Source organism: Chiloscyllium plagiosum, unplaced genomic scaffold (genome assembly GCF_037043375.1).
Source record: "Chiloscyllium plagiosum isolate Xiang-an unplaced genomic scaffold, Cpla_swu_hap1 HiC_scaffold_39, whole genome shotgun sequence".
NCBI lineage: Eukaryota > Metazoa > Chordata > Chondrichthyes > Orectolobiformes > Hemiscylliidae > Chiloscyllium > Chiloscyllium plagiosum.
The window spans coordinates 103,942,533-103,963,969 of NW_028270177.1; positions in this window are offsets into that span (position 1 = coordinate 103,942,533).

The window sequence follows — 21,437 nt, forward strand, 5'->3', positions numbered from 1 at the left end:
ACCGTTATGTCAACAGGATATTCGCTAACTGATCCTCAACCCCTTCATCTATTAGCTAGTTTTGAGAAGATTTGTAGCTCAGGTTGAGGTTCTGGGTGTGGGTTAGCTCACTGAGCTGTAACGTTCATTTCCAAATGTTTCGTCACCATATTAGGTTAAATTTTCTTTGGGCCTCTGGGCGAAGCACTGTTGATAATTCCTGCTATCTATTTATAAATAGAATAAATTTAAAACATATAAATAGAAAGGCGGATTTATCGAAAGTGCTTCGCCCAGAATGCCACTGAAAATATTAGGGTGAGTACGGTGAGGAAACGTCTGGGAATGGATCTTCCAGCTCAGCGAGCAAGCCTCATTCAGGTCCTTTATCTTTGTCTTCACGTTTCGCTTCGGGCTGTGACTTATGATAGCGGGACCAGTTACTACACTGTCTGGGAAGATACCAGGATATTTCTATTTAACTCCTCAGTTTTGTACTCTTCCTTGGGCTTCTCCACAGCAAGGGTTTGATTCTCCCATCTTGGATTCTGCCAAATAATTCCAAAAAAACAAACTGAATTCCTGGAACTGACACTCTGTCAATGATTCGTACTGTAACTTGCACAGCCTAGAGTTGGCACTCCAACCTAATCTTACATTGGGAGGGCTAAATATCTGTCCATCTATCACACAAAGTACCATACACTCATGCAACAGATCAGAAAGAGTGCAAATTCACTCATCCTTTACTATCAGCGTTAGATCCTTTGCCTCTCCAAATCATAACTTCTTGTCATTTCCCCTGTTCTTTAGAGTAAACTTTACCCACGGAGGGGAAATATTTGTATACATCAGGCACTAACTTCATACGCAGAGAATTATTGACAATTCCTGCTAACTATTTACAAATAGAATAAATAGAAAAACATATAAATATAAAGGAAGAATTATCAACAGTACTTCGCCCGGAGGCCCACTGAGAATGTTACCTACGAGGGTGAGGCTGTGCATTTTCCTGCAGTTCCTCGTCTCTTCTTGAGGTCTCCTTCACTACCTTCACTAATGCCACTGTCTTACATTATTTTTTCCACATCTTTTCTCACGGCGCCTTTCTTTAACGACCCACACTGTGACTTTACGTGTCTGACGTTACCACAGTGGAAAAACCTGAGACCATTCAAACGTCTTAGCCTTTTTTAAAAATCCTGTGATAATTTCCGTACCAGTGTTCTCTACACTTTGTTCGCAGTGAGGGAGCTCCTTTACTCCCAACGTCTTTCTATCACACGACAAAATGCAGGCCAGGAACTTGCCTCGTGCATTACGATATATTATCTGCTAATTCTGCTGTCGTTTTCATTTCCTGAATTTTCTGTTCCTCCACTGAAATTATTTCTATCTCTGCAAGTAGGATTGTAAACCCCTCCAACGTATAATCGTTCGGACAGCCTCGAAGGTTCTGATGTATTTTTAAAGCAGGCACCCATCCATCAAATTGACAATTTTTAATTTTTTCTAACTCAACATAAGTCTGACTTTATGTTCCTACTTTATGTTCATCAATCGCAGTCTATATGCTTTTGTACCAGTTCAGAACAGTTAAAAAAAACCCTGATTGACGTCTTTGTAATGCCTTGACCGCTCATCTGACAGCGCCACAAAAACTGCACGCGTTCGGCCTAAAAGTTTATTCTAAACTAGCAATACTCATAAATCCTCTGACCGCTCCATATACCTAGCCAATTCTTCAAATGAAATAAGTAAGGTTTCAACGTCTTTCTCATCGAAATGTGGCAGAGTTTTGACATATTTGTATATATGGCGACGATCCTTTAATTCTCAACCAGTTAACTTGACTTTGCTGACTATGGTGCACCTTCACAAGTTCGAGTTCTCTTTCTCGTTATTTCTCCCTTTCTTCTCTCTCTCTCTGCCCAACTAAGAGCCATTTCTCTCTCTGTCTTTTTCCTCTCTGTCTCTTTTTTCTCTGTCTCTCTCCCTCTCTTTCTCTTTGTTTATCTTCTAACTCCATTTTCCTCAATTGTAATTTATGTTTTTTTTTCTAGCTCTAATGCACGTGTCTCTGACACACATAATTGTTTGTCTAACTTACTTACAATTTCAACTTTACTTGGTCTTTAGTTGAACACAAATCTAAGTTCTTAGTGAAATCTAAAAATATGTTGTTTTTCTTTATTTCTAAACTTTCTGGAATAATTTGAGAATCATCTTCATATTCTTGAACTGCTTTCACAATTTTAAGAGCCATTTCGCTCACTTTTAATTGAAGCAACCACAAGTCAAGAGAATTAAACAAATTGTCTCACCGAATTTTATTGAAAGATCCAGGGCACTAACTTGCAAGTGTTCAAATCTGCTGGTATTATTTTCGTAACTTTAAATCTGCCTCAACCAGTTTACATCTCAGATGAAAGACCACAAGCTGTTAAATCCCAGCACCGAGAGCCAAGTTAAGACATGGGGTTGGCCCCAAGCCCTCCCGCCCCTATCCCCCTGATTTAAACCAGAAACACAGAAACGATTTAACCAGGGTCGTAATCTGTGAAAATTCGAGAAGCCAAGACCATTCAAAATATCACTGTTTCAAGTAAAATCTAGTAATATTTTTTAGGTCTAACAGAGAACAATTAATTACTCCATCTAATGGTCTGTTAGGGAAATCATTAACTACATTGTCCCTGCAAGTCTCCCCTCTCTACCCTGCATATTTATTCTGTTAATTCCAGTTGTCTATTTGGGGACCTAGGGTACAAACCCGATAACGTCACCATCCCCTACTTATTTCTTAGTTCCACCCACAAAGCCTCACTGGATGAACCTTCGGTTATTTTATCCCTGATCACTGCTGTGATTATCACCTTAACCAAGCATGCAACACCTCCTCCGCTCCTTCCAATACGTCTGGCCCTCCTTCAACACCTGGACACTGGTTCATTAAGTTGTCAGTCCTATCTCTCCCTTAGCCATTTTTTTGTAATGGCCATGATATCCCAATCCAATATATCTGTCCACGCTCTGAGTCTATCGGCCTGACCTGTCAGCCGTCTTGCTTTGAAACAGAACCAATTCAATCCAACAGACATTCCTTGCTCACTGTTGTGTTCTAGCCTGACCTCCATGTCCAAATTACTATCTTTTGATTATTATGTCTCCTTCCTGCCTCGGACTTGCTTCCCAGCTGTTCAGGATCCCACTTCTCCTACCAATTAGAGTTTTAACCCTCCTTTGCAGCACTGTCAAACCTCGGTGCCCCCCACCCCCCTCCAATCCAGGGACAAACCGTTCGTCTTGAAAAGGTCACCCCTGCCGCAGAAGAGATCCCAGTGATCTAAAAATCTGAATCCCTGCACAATGCACTAATTCTTTAGTTACGCATTTATCTGCCATATCCACCTGTTCATGCCCTCACTAGCACGTGACACTGGACATAATCTTGTACTATCACTGTCATGGCCCTGGTTTTTAACGATTCCCCTCGCTCTCTGCAGAAACTCCATAGGACCTCATCGATATTTCTATCTATGTCATTTATACCAAATGTACAATGGCGTCTGGCTGCTCACGCCCCCCACCCACACCCACACCCCCCGAGGACGTTCTGCAGCCACTTGGAGATATCATGTACCCTGGCACATGGGAGGCAACACACCATGCTGGATTCCCATTTGCGGCCACCACGTTTCCTGTCTGCCCCCTAACTGTTGAGTCTCCTATCTCTAAGCAAACCCCATTACTTTTCCAATTTCCTGATGTGCCCCAGAGCCAGTTGTAGTGCAAACCGACCTTGCTACCGCTGCTTTCTCCTGAATGGTCATCCGCCTAACATTATCTGAAACAAATTTACTTGTCTATGAGGGGAATGGCCAAGGGATTCATTCACTCTGCCTTATCCCTTTGCCTTTCAGGGTTGTAACCCAGCTCCTCTCTGCCTGCAACACGACAAGTAGCAAGGACCTTGCATCTATTTCAATGCAAGAGGGCTGACTGGAAAGGCTGATGAATGCAGGGCATGAATTGATATGTGGGACTGGGATACCACAGTCATTACAAAAGGAGGGACGTGGGTGTGATCACTTCATTAAATCTCTTCTCTATGAAGTGTTAAGCATCTCGAATGGTCCTGAATGCATCCAGCTCCAGCTCCCTAAAACATTCTCCCAGGAGCTGCAGACGGGTGAACCTCAAACGAATGTCGAACATAGAACATAGAACATAGAAGAATACAGCGCAGTACAGGCCCTTTGGCCCTCGATGTTGCGCCGATCCAAGCCCACCTAACCTACACTAACCCACTATCCTCCATATACCTATCCAATGCCCGCTTAAATGCCCATAAAGAGGGAGAGTCCACCACTGCTACTGGCAGGGCATTCCATGAACTTACAACTCGCTGAGTGAAGAACCTACCCCTAACTTCAGTCCTATATCTACCCCCCCTTAATTTAAAGCTATGCCCCCTTGTAATACCCGACTCCATACGCGGGAAAAGGTTCACACTGTCAACCCTATCTAACCCCCTAATCATCTTGTACACCTCAATCAAGTCACCCCTAAACCTTCTTTTCTCTAATGAAAACAGCCCCAAGTGTCTCAGTCTTTCCTCATACGATCTTCCTTCCATACCAGGCAACATCCTGGTAAACCTCCTCTGCACCCGTTCCAGTGCCTCCACATCCTTCCTATAGTATGGCGACCAAAACTGCACACAATATTCCAGATGCGGCCGCACCAGAGTCTTATACAACTGCATCATGACCTCAGGACTCCGGAACTCAATTCCTCTACCAATAAAAGCCAGTACGCCATATGCCTTCCTCACTGCACTATTTACCTGGGTGGCAACTTTCAGAGATCTGTGTACATGGACACCAAGATCCCTCTGCTCATCCACACTACCAAGTATCCGACCATTAGCCCAGTACCCCATCTTTTTGTTATTCTTCCCAAAGTGAATCACCTCACACTTAGCTACATTGAATTCCATTTGCCACCTTTCTGCCCAGCTCTGCAGCTTCTCTATATCCTGCTGTAACCTGCCACATCCTTCCTCACTGTCAACAACTCCTCCGACTTTCGTATCATCCGCAAACTTGCTCACTCAACCTTCTAACCCCTCTTCCAGGTCATTTATAAAAATGACAAACAGCAATGGTCCCAAAACAGATCCTTGCGGAACACCGCTAGTGACGGCACTCCATGAAGAAACTTTGCCATCAACTACTACCCTCTGTCTTCTTCCATCCAGCCAATTCCTAATCCAAACCTCCAACTCACCCTCAATGCCATATCTCCGTATTTTCTGCAGTAGCCTACCATGGGGAACCTTATCAAACGCCTTACTAAAATCCATATATACCACATCTACCGCTTTCCCCTCATCAACCTCCTTCGTCACCTTTTCAAAGAATTCAATAAGGTTTGTGAGGCACGACCTGCCCTTCACAAAACCATGCTGACTATCCTTGATCACATTATTCCTATCCAGATGTGCATAAATCCTATCACTTACAATTCTCTCTAAGACTTTGCCCACAACAGAAGTGAGACTCACCGGCCTATAGTTACTAGGGTTATCCCTACTCCCCTTCTTGAACAAGGGAACCACATTTGCTATCCTCCAGTCTTCTGGCACTACTCCAGTGGACAAAGAGGACATAAAAATCAAGGCCAATGGCTCTGCAATTTCCTCCCTTGCTTCCCAGAGAATCCTAGGATAAATGCCATCAGGCCCAGGGGACTTATCTATTTTCACCTTATCCAGGATTTCCAACACCTCTTCTCTACATACCTCAAAGCCATCCATTCTACTTATTTGTGACTCAGTATTCACATCGACGACAATGCCCTGTTCCTGAGTAAATACTGAAGAAAAGTATTCATTCAGTGTCTCCCCAATCTCTTCCGCCTCCACACGCAACTTCCCACTACTATCCTTGACTGGACCTATTCCTACCCTAGTCATTCTTTTATTCCTAACATACCTATAGAAAGCCTTAGGGTTTTCCCTAATCCTACCGACCAGGGACCTTTCATGTCCCCTCCTTGCTGCTCTTAGCTCTCTCTTCAGGTCCTTCCTGGCTACCCTATAACTCTCAATCGCCCCAATTGAACCTTCACGTCTCATCTTGAGATAGGCCGCCCTCTTCCATTTAACAAGGGATTCCAATTCCTTATTAAACCACGGCTCCCTCGCACGACCCTTTCCTCCCTGCCTGACAGGTACATAATTATCCAGGACACTCAATAGTTGCTCCTTGAACAAGCTCCACATATCATTTACACTCTTGCCTTGGAGTCTACTTTTCCAAGCCACGCATCCTAAGTCATGCCTCACCGCATCATAATTTCCCTGACCCCAGCTATAACTCTTGCCCTGTAGTACACACTTATCCCTCTCCATCACGAGAGTAAAAATCACCGAATTATGGTCACTATCCCCAAAGTGCTCACCTACCTCTAATTCTAACACCTGGCCTGGTTCGTTACCCAGAACCAAATCCAGTATGGCCTCACCTCTTGTTGGCCTGTCTACATATTGTGTCAGGAAACTCTCCTCAGGAAATTATGACTATCCCTGATGTAGTCATCAGGGATAGTAGCAGTTTCCCTGAGATCCTGCCTCCAGCAGAAGAAACACGCAACTACTCTAACTGCCATCTCACTCTTGTAAGACGGAATTTTAAAGGACTTTACCTGAGCTAACCTGTACTTTTGGCTGAACAGTCGCTATCCGAAATCTCTCGAACCAAACCCTTACTTCTGACGCTGTTAACAACAAATTAAGCAAAAGCATATCACTCCATCCCTCCACTCTCCACCCGTCCGTTTAGATTTGGTTTGTGAAGGATGGAGATACGACAGTGATGTAGAGTTTGCATCTTCAGCACTCCTCAACAACAGACCCAGGATGTTCTACTGCACACTGCAGATCATTGGTTGGCCTTGGAGGGTATCTGCCTGAGGTCTTCCATACCAATCTGCATCATCAAAGTCCTCTGCTGGTCCTTTCTGGCTATTAGTATTGCATTTATGAATTCCATGAATCCGTTGATTGCATTCCAAACTGTGCCTCACTCCAGAGGGAGAGAGGTTGATGTTCCAGTGAACACAGGGCTATTGGAAAGGGAATATCATCAGACAGATGCGCAATAGCATTCCTAGCCCTCACTGAGTCTGACCTTCCTTTCAATAACATTACATTTATTCTGATATTCCCCTTTTCTACTTCCCTGCAATTTTCCCCATAACCGTTGTTTAAAGAATCCGTCTCTCTAAGCCTTGATCATATTTAATGATTCTATAAGTCCATTAGTAACAGGAGTGGAAATAAGGCCATTCGGCCAATCGAGTCCACTCCGCCCTTCAATCATTGCAGATGGGCATTTCAAGCTCCGTATCCCTTAATTCCTTGTGAGATTAAACGTTATATTAATCTCTGCCTTGAAGACATTTAATGTCCCAGCCTCCACTGCGCTCTGTTGCCATGAATTCTCCAGGGCCGCCACTCTCTGATTGAAGTAATGTCTCCTCATTTCCGTTTGAAATTGACGCCCTCCAATTTTAAGGCTGTTCCTACGAGTACAAGTATCCTCACCTGACAGAAAAAAATTCCAGCGTCCACCCTTTCTCAGCCATACATTGTCTTATAAGCTTCTACTAGATTTCCCCTCTAATGAATATAATTCCAGGATCTTCAGCCGTTCATCATGTGTAAGGCCGAACATTCCAGGAACCATTCATATGAATCTCGGCTAGATACGCTCCAGTGACAGTATGTCCTTCCTGAGGGCGTCCAAAACTGGACACAATATTCTAAATGTTGCCTAACCGGAGCTTTATAAAGTATCAGTCCCATTTCACTGCTTTTACATTACAACCCTCCCGAAATAAATGACAACATTACATTTGCTTTCTTAACCACGGACTCAGCCTGCAAATCATTCTTTAGAGAATCCCATACGAGTATTATTATATACCTTTGTAGTTTGGCTTTATGCATTTTCTCACCGTCTATAAAATAATCCATGTCTGTGGTCTTTTTACCAAGGTGCATGACCTCACATTTGCTCACGTTGAATTTCATCAGCCATTTCTTGCATAATTCTCCTGAACTGTCTAAATCTTTCTGTAGCCTCCGCACCTCCTCAGACCTACCTGCCTGTTCACCTAACTTCATATCATCGGCGAACTTCGCCAGAATGCCACAGTCTCTCCATTCAGATCATTGATGTATAAAGTGAACAGCTAGGGATACAACACTGAACCCTGCGGGACGCCACTTGCCACCAGCTGCCATGCTGAAAAAGAACATTTTATCCCAAATATCTGCCTTCTGTCAGACAGCCAATCCTCATTACATGCCAGTTGCTCACGTCGAACACCATGGGCCCTCACCTTCTGCAGCAGCCTCCACTCAGACATCTTTCCATCGCCCTTTTGGAAGTCTAAGTAGATAACATCCACTGGGTTTCTCTGGTCTAACTTACTTGTTATTTCTTCAAAGACTTCTAACAGGATTCTCAGGCACGGCCTCCTCTGACTAAATCCATGCTTACTTCTTCTAATTCGTCCCTGTACTTCCAAGAATTTAGAAATCTCATCCTTTAGGATGGATTCTGAATTTTTATCGCCAACTGAAATTAGTCTAATCGGACTATAATTTTCCATCTTTTGTCTTGATCCTTTCTTAAACAAGACAGTTACAACAGCGATTTTCCAACCACCTGGGACTTTCCCTGAATCCAGTGATTTTTGAAAGATTAAAAACAACGCCTCCACTTTTTCTTCAGGCACATTTCTCAGAGCTCTAGGACGTAGCCCATCCAGGCCAGCAGATTTATCAGTTTTAACACTTTCAGCTTATAATTACTTTCTCCTTTGTAATGGCCACCATACTCAACACTGTCCCTTGACTCTCCTTAATTGTTAGGACACTACTCATGTTTTCCACTGCGAAGACTGATACAAAGTATTTATAACGTTCTTCAGCTATTTCCTTATCTCCCATCACTAGCCTTCCTGCATCAATTTGGAGAGGTCAAGCTCTACTTTTCCCTTTCGTTTGTTTCTTATGTATTGAAAGAATTTTAAAATTTAATTTCTAATATTACTGGCTGGCTTACCTTCATATTTGATCCTCTGCTTCCTTATTTCTCTCTTTGTTATCCTCTGTTTGCTTTTGTAGACTTCCCAATCCTCTGATTTCCCAGTGCTCTCGTCCACTTTATAGGTTCTCTCTTTTTCAGTGATACTTTTCCTGACTACCTTCGTCAGCCATGATTGTCTAATCCCAACCCAGGTAATCTTTCTTTTCTTTGGGATTCAACCTGAATTTTCTCAATTATTTCCTACCACTGATGACAAAATTGATAGTCTTTATTCCGATGGTAAAAACAATGACTGCAGATGCTGGAAACCAGATTCTGGATGAGTGGTGCTGGAAGAGCACAGCAGTTCAGGCAGCATCCAAGGAGCTTCGAAATCAAATATTCCACTGGCCCATTTCTCACACTCTGAAAATTGACCCCGCATTAGATGTTATCCTGTCCTATAAAACCTCTTCAGTGGCCAGAGGCAAAAAGAAAAGAAAAGAAATTCCAATTCTTCCTCGACTTTTGCATCAATCTGTTCGAGGATCGCACTGTCATTCTCCCTGAATCCAGTCACTGCTTCTCCAAAGTGAAGACCGATATGAATTGCGTATTTATCATGTTTACAAGCTCCATGCACATGCTGCCTCCTTGGTCCTTAATACAATCAATTCTTTCACGTGTTATCCTCTTCCCCTTCACAAACCGAAGCAATATCGTTGGACTGTTGCTAGTTTTTCCAGTTAATGTTTTATCACATCACCTTTTTGCTTTTCTACTCACTTTCTTAAGTTCAGCCCCACAGTGTCTGTATTCTTCTTGTACCTCCACTGATCTGCTCACATTATACGTGCTTTAAGCTTTCATTTATATTTTTTATTCCGTTTCGAAAATTTGTCGACATACTAGGGTCTCTACGCTGGTTTTCCAAACTTTCAGCTTCGATGTAACATGTTGGGCCGGTGCTGACATCATTTTCATTTAAATCATGTGACCCCATCTCACGCTGTTTTGCTGCAATGTCAAAAAAATAAAGCTGTTTCCACACTGTAAGTAATTTAATCTAATCTAAACTGCACTTTCGCCAGTTCCTTTCATTTTTAAAAGATAAAATCTGCCTCCGCAATCCAAAAACATCTTATTTCTCAGACCTTTTGTTTTGATTTTTCCCTGGACAAATTTAAAATGTATGAGACATAGTTACTGGTCCTATAATAGTCTCCAATTCCTGCCTAGAATAACTGACTGACTTCACTCCCCACAATGAGGTCACAGTATTCCACCACCTCTTGTTGCGACTTCCACATTTTAACATAAGAAAATCCCTGGAATAAATTTCAAACCATCTGGCTCCTCTGAAAAAAAGTTATCACGGCCCCAATAAATATTGTGAATTTAACTATCTCAGATCATATTACTGTTTTACACACCTCAATGATTTGTGTTTATATCTGTATCCTGTATTATATCTATATCCTGTATTTTCATTCATCTGGTGAGTAATAATGTATCCCCAGCAGTTGTCTGTCATCGTTTTAATCCTAAACTCCAACCACAAAGCCTCGCTTGAAAATATTTCCAAGATATCATCCCTCCTTAAATCAGTAACTTCATGACGAATAAACAAAACCACCTTCACATTTACCCCTCTTCTGTCCTGGCTATGGTTCCTGTACAATAGAATACTGAGTTACGAGTCCTGCTCTTCCTCAGCCACATCTCTGTGATGGCAAAAATGTCGCACCTCCACATCTCAAAGAACAAAGAAGAACAAAGAAAATTTACAGCCCAGGGGCAGGCCCTTCGGTCCTCCAAGCCTGAGTCGATCCAAGTGCACTGTCCAAACCTGTCAGTCAATTCCTAAGCATCTGTATCCCTCTGCTCCCCACCTACTCAAGCGTTTGTCCAGACGCATCTTAAACGAATCTGCCGTGCTTGACTCTGCCATTTCTGCTGGCAACGCGTTCCAAACACCCACCATTCTGTGTGTGAAGTATTTACCGCGTGAAACCCCCTTATACTTTCTACCTTTTAGCTTGAAAGCGTGACCTCTAGTTATTGAATCCTTCACCCTAGGAAAAAGCTTGTCTCTATCCATTCTGTCTTTGCCCTTCATGATTTTGTTAACCTCAATCAGGTCCCCCTTCAATCTCCTTTTTTCTAATGAAAATAAGCTAACCGACTCAACCTTTCTTCATAGCTACACCTTCCGTGCCAGGCAACACCCACATAAACCTTCTCTGCACCCTTTCCATGTCGCCCACATCCTTTTGGTAATGTGGTGACCAGAACTGTACACAGTCTTCTAAATGCGGCCGAACCAATGTATTGGACAATTTTAACATAACGTGACAGCTCTTATTACTCAACACCACGTCCGAAGAAGGCAAGCATACCATATGACTTCTTGATCACTCTATCTGCTTGTGCAGCCACTTTCAGGCTACAATGGACCTAAACTCCCAGATTTCTCTTTTCATCGACATTTCACAAAGCTCTTCCACTTCCAGTATAGTTCGCTCTAGAACTAGATCTCCCAAAATGCATCATCTCACATCTGCCCGGAGTTGAACTCCTTCAGCCATTTCTCCACTCAAATCTCCAGTTTATCTATATTTTCCTGTATTCTTCGACAGTTTCCTGTGTTTTCTGCTACTCCACCAACCTTCGTGTCGTCTGCAAACTTACCAATCAGACCATCAATGTCCTCTTGCAGATCATTTATTTACATCACAAACAACAATGGTCCCAGCACTGATCCATGCGGAACACCATTGGTCGCCTTTCTCCATTTCGAGAAACTCCTTTCAACTACTAGTCTCTGTCTCTTGTTACTCAACTAGGTCTAGATTCACCTAGGTTGAAGACTGTGAGCACCATGTGACTTCACTTTCTTCATTAGTTTACCATGGGAAACTTATCAAACTTCTTACCAAAGTCCAAGTATATGACATAGACATCACAACCTTTATCTATGAACTTGGTCACTTCTCCAAAGAATTCTAATAAGTTGGTTAGGCACGAACGCCAACGCACATAACCATGTTGCCTATCACTGTTTAGACCATTATCTACCAAATAGAAATGGATCCTCTCCCTCCGTACCTTCACCACCAACTTTTCAACCACTGACATCAGGCACACGGGTCTGTAGTTTCCTGAAATATCCTGAGAATCCTTTTTTGAACAGGGAAACAACATTAATAATGCTCCAGTCCTCCGGAATTTCACCTGTGTTTAATTAGGCGACAAAGATCTCTGACAGAGCCCTTGCTATTTCCTCTCTCACCTCCATCAGCAACTTGGGATTGATCCAATCCAGTCCTGGGGATTTGTCCACCTTAATATAATTTAGCGTACCCAACACATCCTCTCTCTTTATGTCCCTCATGATATCAGTACTTTATAAGATTTGTAACGTTGACTTCTTCAACAACCCTCCCAAGCAATGCATTCTGGGCACATACCATCCTCTTTATTGAAAGCAGATTGCATAAATACTTTCACAATACCTTGTCTTTCACTTTAATCGTGTGTCCCCTGATTTTTAACTCATTTACTAAGGGGAACAGCTACTGTCTGTTCACTCTGTCCGGAACACTCACGACCTCTGTCAGGTTCATTCTTCAATCTTCTCTGCTCGAAAAGCAAATCGAGCTTATCTTCATGGTTGAATACTCTCTTGTCTTGTGTTTTTCTTCCAAAGTACAGCATTCACATATTCCAGCGTTAAGTTTTTTTTGGGGGGTCATTGATCTGCCCATTTGAACAATCTGTTTGTACTCTCTAGTAACCTAACACGGTCCTCCTCGTTGTGAACGACCGGCAAAGCATTGTGTCAACTACAGCATTGTTTATCATCCTACAACACCCCCTCAATCGCGCACATTCTAACCATCAACATTTATGCATATCAGAAACAAAACTTGATTTTCTTCCTGTTCTATACAAGTTGTTACACAGGAAGAAGTCAGAATACCATTCTCCTGATTATTTTTCTCCACTCGTGAATTTTTAGCGTGATGCCATTGAGGTCTTTTATGAGGGAGCCACAAATCGTATTTTGGACATGGAGCTGAATTCTGCCTTTATATTTTGCTCCGCTGTGGCACAGTGGTAAGCACTGCTGCTTCCCAGCACCAGAGACCCGGGTTCAATTCACCATCTCAGACTATTGTCTGTGTGGAGTTTGCACATTGTCCCTGTGTCTGCATGGGTTTGCTCCGCTTTCCTCCCACAGTCCAAAAATATACAGGTCAGGTGAATTGGCCATGATAAATTGCCCGTAGTGTTAGATGAAGGGATAAAATGTAGGGGAATGGGTCTGGGTGGGTTGCTGTCCGGAGGGTCGTTGTGTACTTGTTGGGACGAAAGGCCTGTTTCCACACTGAAAGTATTCTAATTTGATGTATTATGCATAAAGCTAGTACATCACCAATTTTAGACAAGCTTTTGGCACTGTGCATTGTAACATTTCCGTTTTATGCGCACCTGCAGCTTATTCTGTATGTCATTCACTGCATAAGTCAGATCTGAAGATCTTTTTTCATCTGCAGGATGGACACACTCTTTCGTTAAGTATGCTTGAAAGAGCTAGAGCGATGAGAATAAATGTTGAATTAAATTCTACAGTTAAACACTGTGTAGAAAATCAATTTTCTCGTTCTCATCCCTGGGTTAAGTTGGAAGCAATTTGGAAGAAACAACCACCGTTCTGAATATTTTTTTTAAAATGACGTCATGTTGAAATAATGCATTGGGGACAAAGAAAAACGTTGTGTGCACTTGGTAGACATACAAAAATGCAGAGTGATTGTACAATATGAACAAGAATCTAGTGTTAATTTTAAAAGTAGGAGAAATCTTTTCTTAATTTTCAAAGGAAACCAGACACCAGATTTCCTGAACCGTGATATTTGATTGTCCATCAATCTCACTTTTCCAAACACAGGCTGTTTTTGCCACTGATGCTTTTTCAGCCACACCACCTCCTCGCCTTCCTACTCTTTCCTTTAACATATACTTCCCTTGCATTGCGCGGTTTACTACTACAGACATTTCCACTGACCATCTCCCTTAACACCTCCTGCACTGTATGTCACTGCACTTTTCCTATTACTCCCACTTACCCTGACCATCACTTTCGCTTTTTGCTCTCAGGTAGATGCTGAAAGTTGCTGATTTCTATGCTACTGCAGGTCATCAATGAATGATGAGTTTGGAATTATCAATTTCCAACAGCTACAGACAATAATATTTTTCCAACTACTGCTGCACCGTGAACTGAAAGGTTTTCGCCAATACTGAGCTTCTTTCTGCCCCTCTTTCACAAAGCTTAACCAAAGAATCTTATTGCCAGTAGGACAGAAATCTTCGGGCAGAATTAAAAATCCGTGCCCAATTTACTTTTAAAAATTTTGAGGACATTATTAAATAAAACAGTCTTCTCATCTTTTGCTCTTTATTCTTTCAATGGATCTTCCAGTGTAATTTGAGGTGAGATAAGAGTAAACTCCCTTTCCATTGAAGCAGGACTTGACGGAAGGTGGCATCAAGGACCCTGACCAAATTATGAGAAATCCGCATTAGAGAATATTCTGCACTAGTCATGGGAATAGTGAAAAAAAAAAACGTCTGCAAGTTATCTTCCAAGTAACATGTCATTCTGTCTTGGGACTAATTTGTTGTTAATTCACTATCAGTTGTTAAACACATCTCGAAATGTCGCTAAAAACAGTTGTGTGCGTATGTGCATCATTCAGACAGCTCTCCGTCACCTTCTGCAGAATGATTCGGTTTGACAAATACAATCTTCCCATGGAGTAATATGTCCTGTATAAATATGCCAAGTTATTTTATGTTTCATAATGTTTGAGAACTTGCTAGATGAATCCGAACCCAGTGACATGAGGAAACGACCGGGGTTTTTACTTCAATCGATTACCTTCAGGGGGTTGATTGTGCGACATCATGGCCACTGATTTCAACATTTTCATGGCAGGTTATGAGAGTTCATGACGTTATCGATATTGAGAAATTTGTCAAACACAATTAATTTTAATTTTACGTTCAAATTCTGTTACCACATGCTTGAGAGTCAACTGCAATGGCAGCTTCACCATCTCCTTTCACGTGAGATATATGTCCAGTCCAATAGAATAAAGACAGTTGAAACCATTAGCACATCTGTCAGCATCTGAGCAGCGAGAAACAGAAGTTACGTTTTGAGACCAATATGAGTTTTTCAGAAAAGAGTCAGATCAGACACAATATGCCAGTTCTGTTTCACTCTTCGATCCTGAGTCATCTGATGAATTTCGTCACCATTTTCTGTTTGCATTTCAGAGTTCCATGTTCCCCAGTATTCCTTGTCACAGGAACGCAGTTGTGAGCGTGGCACGGTGGCACGGTGGCTCAAGGGTTAGCGCTGCTGTCGTATAGAATTACGGGCCTTGGTAAAAATGTACCCTTATAGTCTCGTGTCTGTATTGAACTTTCACATTCTTCCCTTGTTTGTAAGTGCTTCCTTTAGCTGCTCCCGTTTCCTCCCACAGTCCAAACATGTAAATTTTAAGAGAATTGACCATGTTAAATTGCTCATCTGCAGCTACTTGAGTTGGCTATGGGAGTACAGGGATAGGGGAGGTGGCAGGATAGCCTGAGGAGATACATGGATAGGATAGCAGGTGGTTCTGGGTGCAGTGCTCTTCAGAGGTCAGTGTAGGTTCGATGGGCCGAATATCTCACTGTTTCTGTTTAGGATTCCACGTGAAAATTACAACAAAGGTCGCAGTTACCGAGACCATCATCTCTGCACCAGCTCGGAACGAGTTATTTCTTGATGGTTGTTGTTCTGTATTCAATGTGTTATGCCATTGTAGAAAGAGATGCATCAACTCTGTCACCAACAGAGTTCGGCAGCTCCTGAGACAGGGCGAGAGATCAGAATCTGAGAACATTCGACTGGAATATTCCAACAATCGATCAGAATCTGAGATCAATGGACTGGAATGTTACAATTACGCACAGGCGTTTATCCGAAGGTCTTTCCTGGTTCCACAGAACTAAGTCAGATTTACCAAGACAGATACGATGTGTACTCATGATTATTCAGGCAGGTTATTATCCAGTCCTCGCTACTATTGGTATTCCTGGTAAATCCCTCTAATTCTGCTCATTTATTAATTACAGAAACCATGTTGAAATTCTTTTTTTTCTGCTTTGCATATCTGGTAAACAAAGAAACTATTGTATTTAGTTTCATTATAAACTCCATTCATTATCTGTATATTTCAGAACTTTTCCTCACAAATATCTGAGAAGAAGACAGCAAGCACCGTTTTTATCTTGAACTGAATTATACCTTGAATTATTTTCCACCACCATACCTGTCCACTACCTGTTTCATAATAGCCCGAATCTCCAACTCTGCATCAGTGCGGTTTCTGAATAAACCATGATCTAAGCCAGGGTGAAGATCAGACTTTACAGTTCCAGTTCTCTGCTGGTCACTGATCCAGTTACACATATTTCAATCACAAACTTGTTCTTGTCTTCAAATTTATTTCATAATGGGGACAATATGTCAGAGTAGGAAAGTCGCTGGATGGATAATTCAGGGTCAGAGGTCACTACACGAAAGACACTTTCAAATTCTACCACAGCTGGTAGCAGAACTTAAATTCAAATAATAAGAACCGAAATTAAAAAGAACAATTTTCACGCACTGTAACCATCAAATCAGCAGCATTTTGTCTAATAACCTATCTGTTTTACTGATATCCTTTGGTAATAAAATATAACATTGTTACCGAGTTTGGATTAAGAGTGATTCATATCCATAACAATGTGCTTGGTTCTATACTGCCTCGTGGAACGGTCATTGTCAACGGAAATTAGTGATGGTCATCAAATGCTGCCCTTCTCAGCGATGCTGAAATCCCATAAAATAACAAAATAAAGGGTAAATCAAACAAAGAAAGGTACTGGTGATCTGAAACAGAAAGAACCAGAGCGCTGGGGGAATGGGACAGATTTGGCAGCCTTTGTTGACAGATAAACAGAGTTTTGAGTACACTGATCACGGGTTAGGTCTAAAAGTTGCTGGGAAATAGTGTAATGCGTGTTGGTGGAGTGATCTAATATATGAAGAAATAGAGAGAAAGGAAAAGGAATCAGCAAAGGAATTGTTGATAATCACCTGGGATGGAATTAAAATATGAGCTCAATATCACTGATTTTTCACTTTTTTCCCATATTCCTGTGTATCATCCAAGGTCAGTATATGTCCATGTTTAAAGTGAGTTATGTTTCCTCTGTTTCTATTCCTTGAGAGTGGTCATCTTCTTTTATTCACTATGGTTCATCAGTGTTATTTCTGAGTCAGTATATGTTTCCCTTTCGCAGTTGCCCTTGATAAGGTGTTGGTGAGCTGCTTTCTTGAACCACTGCAGGCTGCCAGTGCTTAGCCAGGAATGCAAACTAATGAGAGGATGATATTTTTAACACTGATCGGGTGTACCATGTACGTGAAGATTTGACTTGTTCCTGTTATTGGAAAGTCAGAGGAAGATCGCTGGTTGGTAACCTTGGATTTGTGTTGTCAGCTGCTCGGATTGTTCAGGGAGATCTGAGGGTCTTGTATCCCCACAATGGACAAGGTGTAAGACACTGCATTCACCAATTATCTGGGTCTGCATGGACGTCACAGGAAGGGCCAAGTCACTCCACTATCATTTTAGTTATTTCCCAAAGTTGTGTCTTATCCAGGTCCAAAGTGTGAAGCCAGTTTATTTCAACAATGTGGAGGTCACAGAGCTTTGTAACCTCATTCAGCATAACCTCTTGATTCATACCAGAGAGAAGACTGTACTGACAATACCAAACAAATATTTTGATTCTAGAACATTCTGGACATGTGTGGGTGATTTATCCAATATGACACCGTGTCAGCCTCTCACGTGGTCGCTACGTGACAGAGGCCTTCTCTGTTCGAGGTAAACATGTTGGTTGTGTCTCCACAGTGGAAGCAACAGAAAATCTTTTGGAAATGGGGTAGAGGTTTACTCGCTGAGCTGCAGCTTGGTATCCAGACGTTTCATTACCTGGCTCGGTAACATCATCAGTGGCGACCTCCAAGCGAAGCGAAGCTGTTGTCTCCTGCTTTCTATTTATATGCTTGTCCTGGATGGGGTTCCTGGGGTTTGTGGTAATGTTATTTCCTATTCGTTGTCTGAGAGGTTGATAGATGGTATCTAGATCTACGTTTTTGTTTTTGGCGTTGTAGTTGGAGTGCCAGGCCTCTAGGAAATCTCTGGCATGTCTTTGCTTAGCCTGTCCCAGGATAGATGTGTTGTCCCAGTCGAAATGGTGCTTTGTTTTATCCGTGCGTAGCGCTACGAGGGAGAGAGGGTCGTGTCTTTGTCTGGTGAGCTGGTGTTCGTGTATCCTGGTGGCTAACGTTCTTCCTGTTTTTCCTACGTAGTGTTTGTGGTAGTCCTTGCATTGAATTTTGTAGATGACGTTGGTCCATGGGTTGTACTGGGCCTTTTAAAATTGTTAGCTTTTGTTTCAGAGTGTTGGTTGGTTTGTGTGCTATTAGCATTCCGAGATGTCTTAGTAGCGTGGCTGTCATTTCTGAGACTTCTTTGATGTGGTATGTTCCTGAGGAATCTGCGGACTGTATTTTTTCAGTATCCGTTCTTCTTGAATATGTTGTATCGGTGGTTATCCTCTGTTTTCGGAAGGTCGTCTGTCCTGCAGTGTGTGGTGGCTCGTTGGAATAGTGTTCTGATACAGCTTTTGTGTGTGTGTCTTGGGATGGTTGCTGGTGCAGTTAAGTATTTGTTCAGTTATTGTTGTGTTTCTGTACACACAGGTTTGTAGTTCTCCGTTGTCCATTGTTTCGACTGTGACGTCCAGGAATGGGAGTTTGTTGTCGGTTTCTTCCTCCTTGGTGAACTTTATACCTGTGAGGGTGTTGATGATGATGTTACCTGTCTCTTCCATCTTGTTTCATTTTGTGATAACAAAGGTGTCATCTACGTAGCGGCCCAGATTTTTGGTTTGATGGTTGGAAGGGCTGTCTGTTCGAGTCTTTTGGAAATGTTAGAGAACAGGGTGATTGGCGAAAGTGAGGAACTTCCAAAAACTAGAGTTATAAAAGTTTATGTATTGGAAAAGTTCATGGTAGTGACGGTTGGTAAGCTGCTGGACAAGATGAGTGATGAATTTAGAGGGCTACAGAGATAGTGTTGGAGAATTGAGCTCGCTGGATAACACTTTTGGTATCTGGTAGAGACACGATGGGTCAATGGCCTCCTTCTGCACTGTCAATTCCTTAATTCTATGAGGGAGGAAAAAGTTCATCAAAACACTTTAGATGATGGAAACGCATCCTACAGACTGTAAAGCAATCTGTCTGAACGCAAAGTGGAAAAACAGAAAACCAACTGATAGATAACTTGACGTTGGGTATGAGAGAAATATTCGCATTTTTTTGTAATTAACGATAACCAGACCCTCGGTGAATAATTATATGATTTAGCAGAGTCAGCCGAGATTCATGACAGGGAAATTATTTTTGATAAAATTACTGGAGGTTATGTAGGATGTTGGTTGTGACATCGAGGAATGAGAAGCAGTGGAGGTGGTGTATTTTCATCTGAGAAGATATTTTCACATGGTTCCGCACAGGTGAGTGAAGAAAGTAACAGTGTAGCGTAAGGGAGAATATACTAAATGAATTGAGAATTGAATGATGGACAGAGTACTGGGAGCAGGTCCCTGTTCTGTTCTGAAGACTACTACTCATTGGTATCACATGCACGAGTCGTTGAAACACCACTATTCACAACGCAAATAAATGATTTGAACAACAAATGATGTGAGCATCGTATACAGTCCTTTTCATTTTGTTTTTCTTACAAGGTGAGAAGTAGGGAAGCGCTTTTCTCGAAACGGACTTTGATGCCCTTGGTCATAAGTCACTAACAGAATTCATGCAGGCCATCTATGACTCAGTACAGTGAATTGTCTAACTGTTACCCAGCTAACAGAGGTAGCTGGGTAACAGTTAGAGGTGGGAAGGGGAAGAAGCAGGCAGTGCAGGGTTCCCCTGTGGTCGTTCCCCTAAAAAATAAGTATACAGCTTTGGAAACTGTTGGGGGGGACAGCGTTGCAGGTGTAAGCTGCAGTGAAGGGGTCTGTGGCTCTGAGACTCAGAAGGAAAAGGGGGAGAGGAGGAGAGCGCTAGTTATAGGGGACTCTCTAGTTAGAGGGACGGACAGGCGGTTCTGTGGACATGGGCGAGACTCACGGATAGTTTGTTGCCTCCCGGGTGCTAGGGTCCGAGACGTCTCAGACCGTGTCTTCAGAATCCTTAAGGGGGAGGGTGTGCAGCCAGAAGTCGTGATACACATTGGCACCAACGACATAGGTAGGAAGAGGGGTGGGGAGGTCATTCAAGAGCTCAAGGAGTTAGGCTGGAAGCTAAAAGCTAGGACAGACAGAGTCGTCATCTCTGGGTTGTTGCCGGTGCCACGTGACAGTGAGGCAAAGAATAGGGAGAGAGTGCAGTTGAACACGTGGCTGCAAGGCTGGTGTAGGAGTGAGGGCTTCAGATATTTGGACAATTGGACTGCATTCTGGGAAAGGTGGGACCAGGACGGGTTGCACCTGAACCAGAAGGGCACCAATATCCTGGGGGGTAGGTTTGCTAGCACTCTTCGGGGGGGGTTTAAACTAATTTGGCAGGGGGATGGGATCCGGACTTGTAGTCCAGCAAGTAAGCTAGCTGTGTGTCAGGATGCCCAAGATTGTAGGGAGGCTGTGGAGAAGGTAGCACTGACAGGGACTACTTGCGGACACAGAGATGGGCTCAAGTGCGTATACTTCAACGCAAGGAGTATCAGAAATAAGGTGGGTGAACTTAAGGCGTGGATCGGTCCTTGGAATAAGATGTTGTGGCCATCACGGAAACGTGGATAGATGAGGGACAGGAATGGCTGTTGGAGGTTCCTGGTTACAGGTGTTTCAGTAAGATTAGGGAGGGTGGGAAAAACGGAGGGGGGGGGTGGCATTGCTAATTAGAAATGGTATAACGGCTGCAGAAAGGAAGTTTGAGGGGGATCTGCCTCTGGAGGTAGTATGGGCTGAAGTCAGAAATAGGAAAGGTGCAGTCACCTTGTTGGGTGTTTACTATAGGCCCCCCAATAGCAGCAGAGATGTGGAGAAACAGATTGGGAAACAGATTTTGGAAAGGTGCAGAAGCCACAGGGTCGTAGTCATGGGCGACTTCAACTTCCCAAATATTGATTGGAAGCTCTTTAGATCAAGTAGATTGGATGG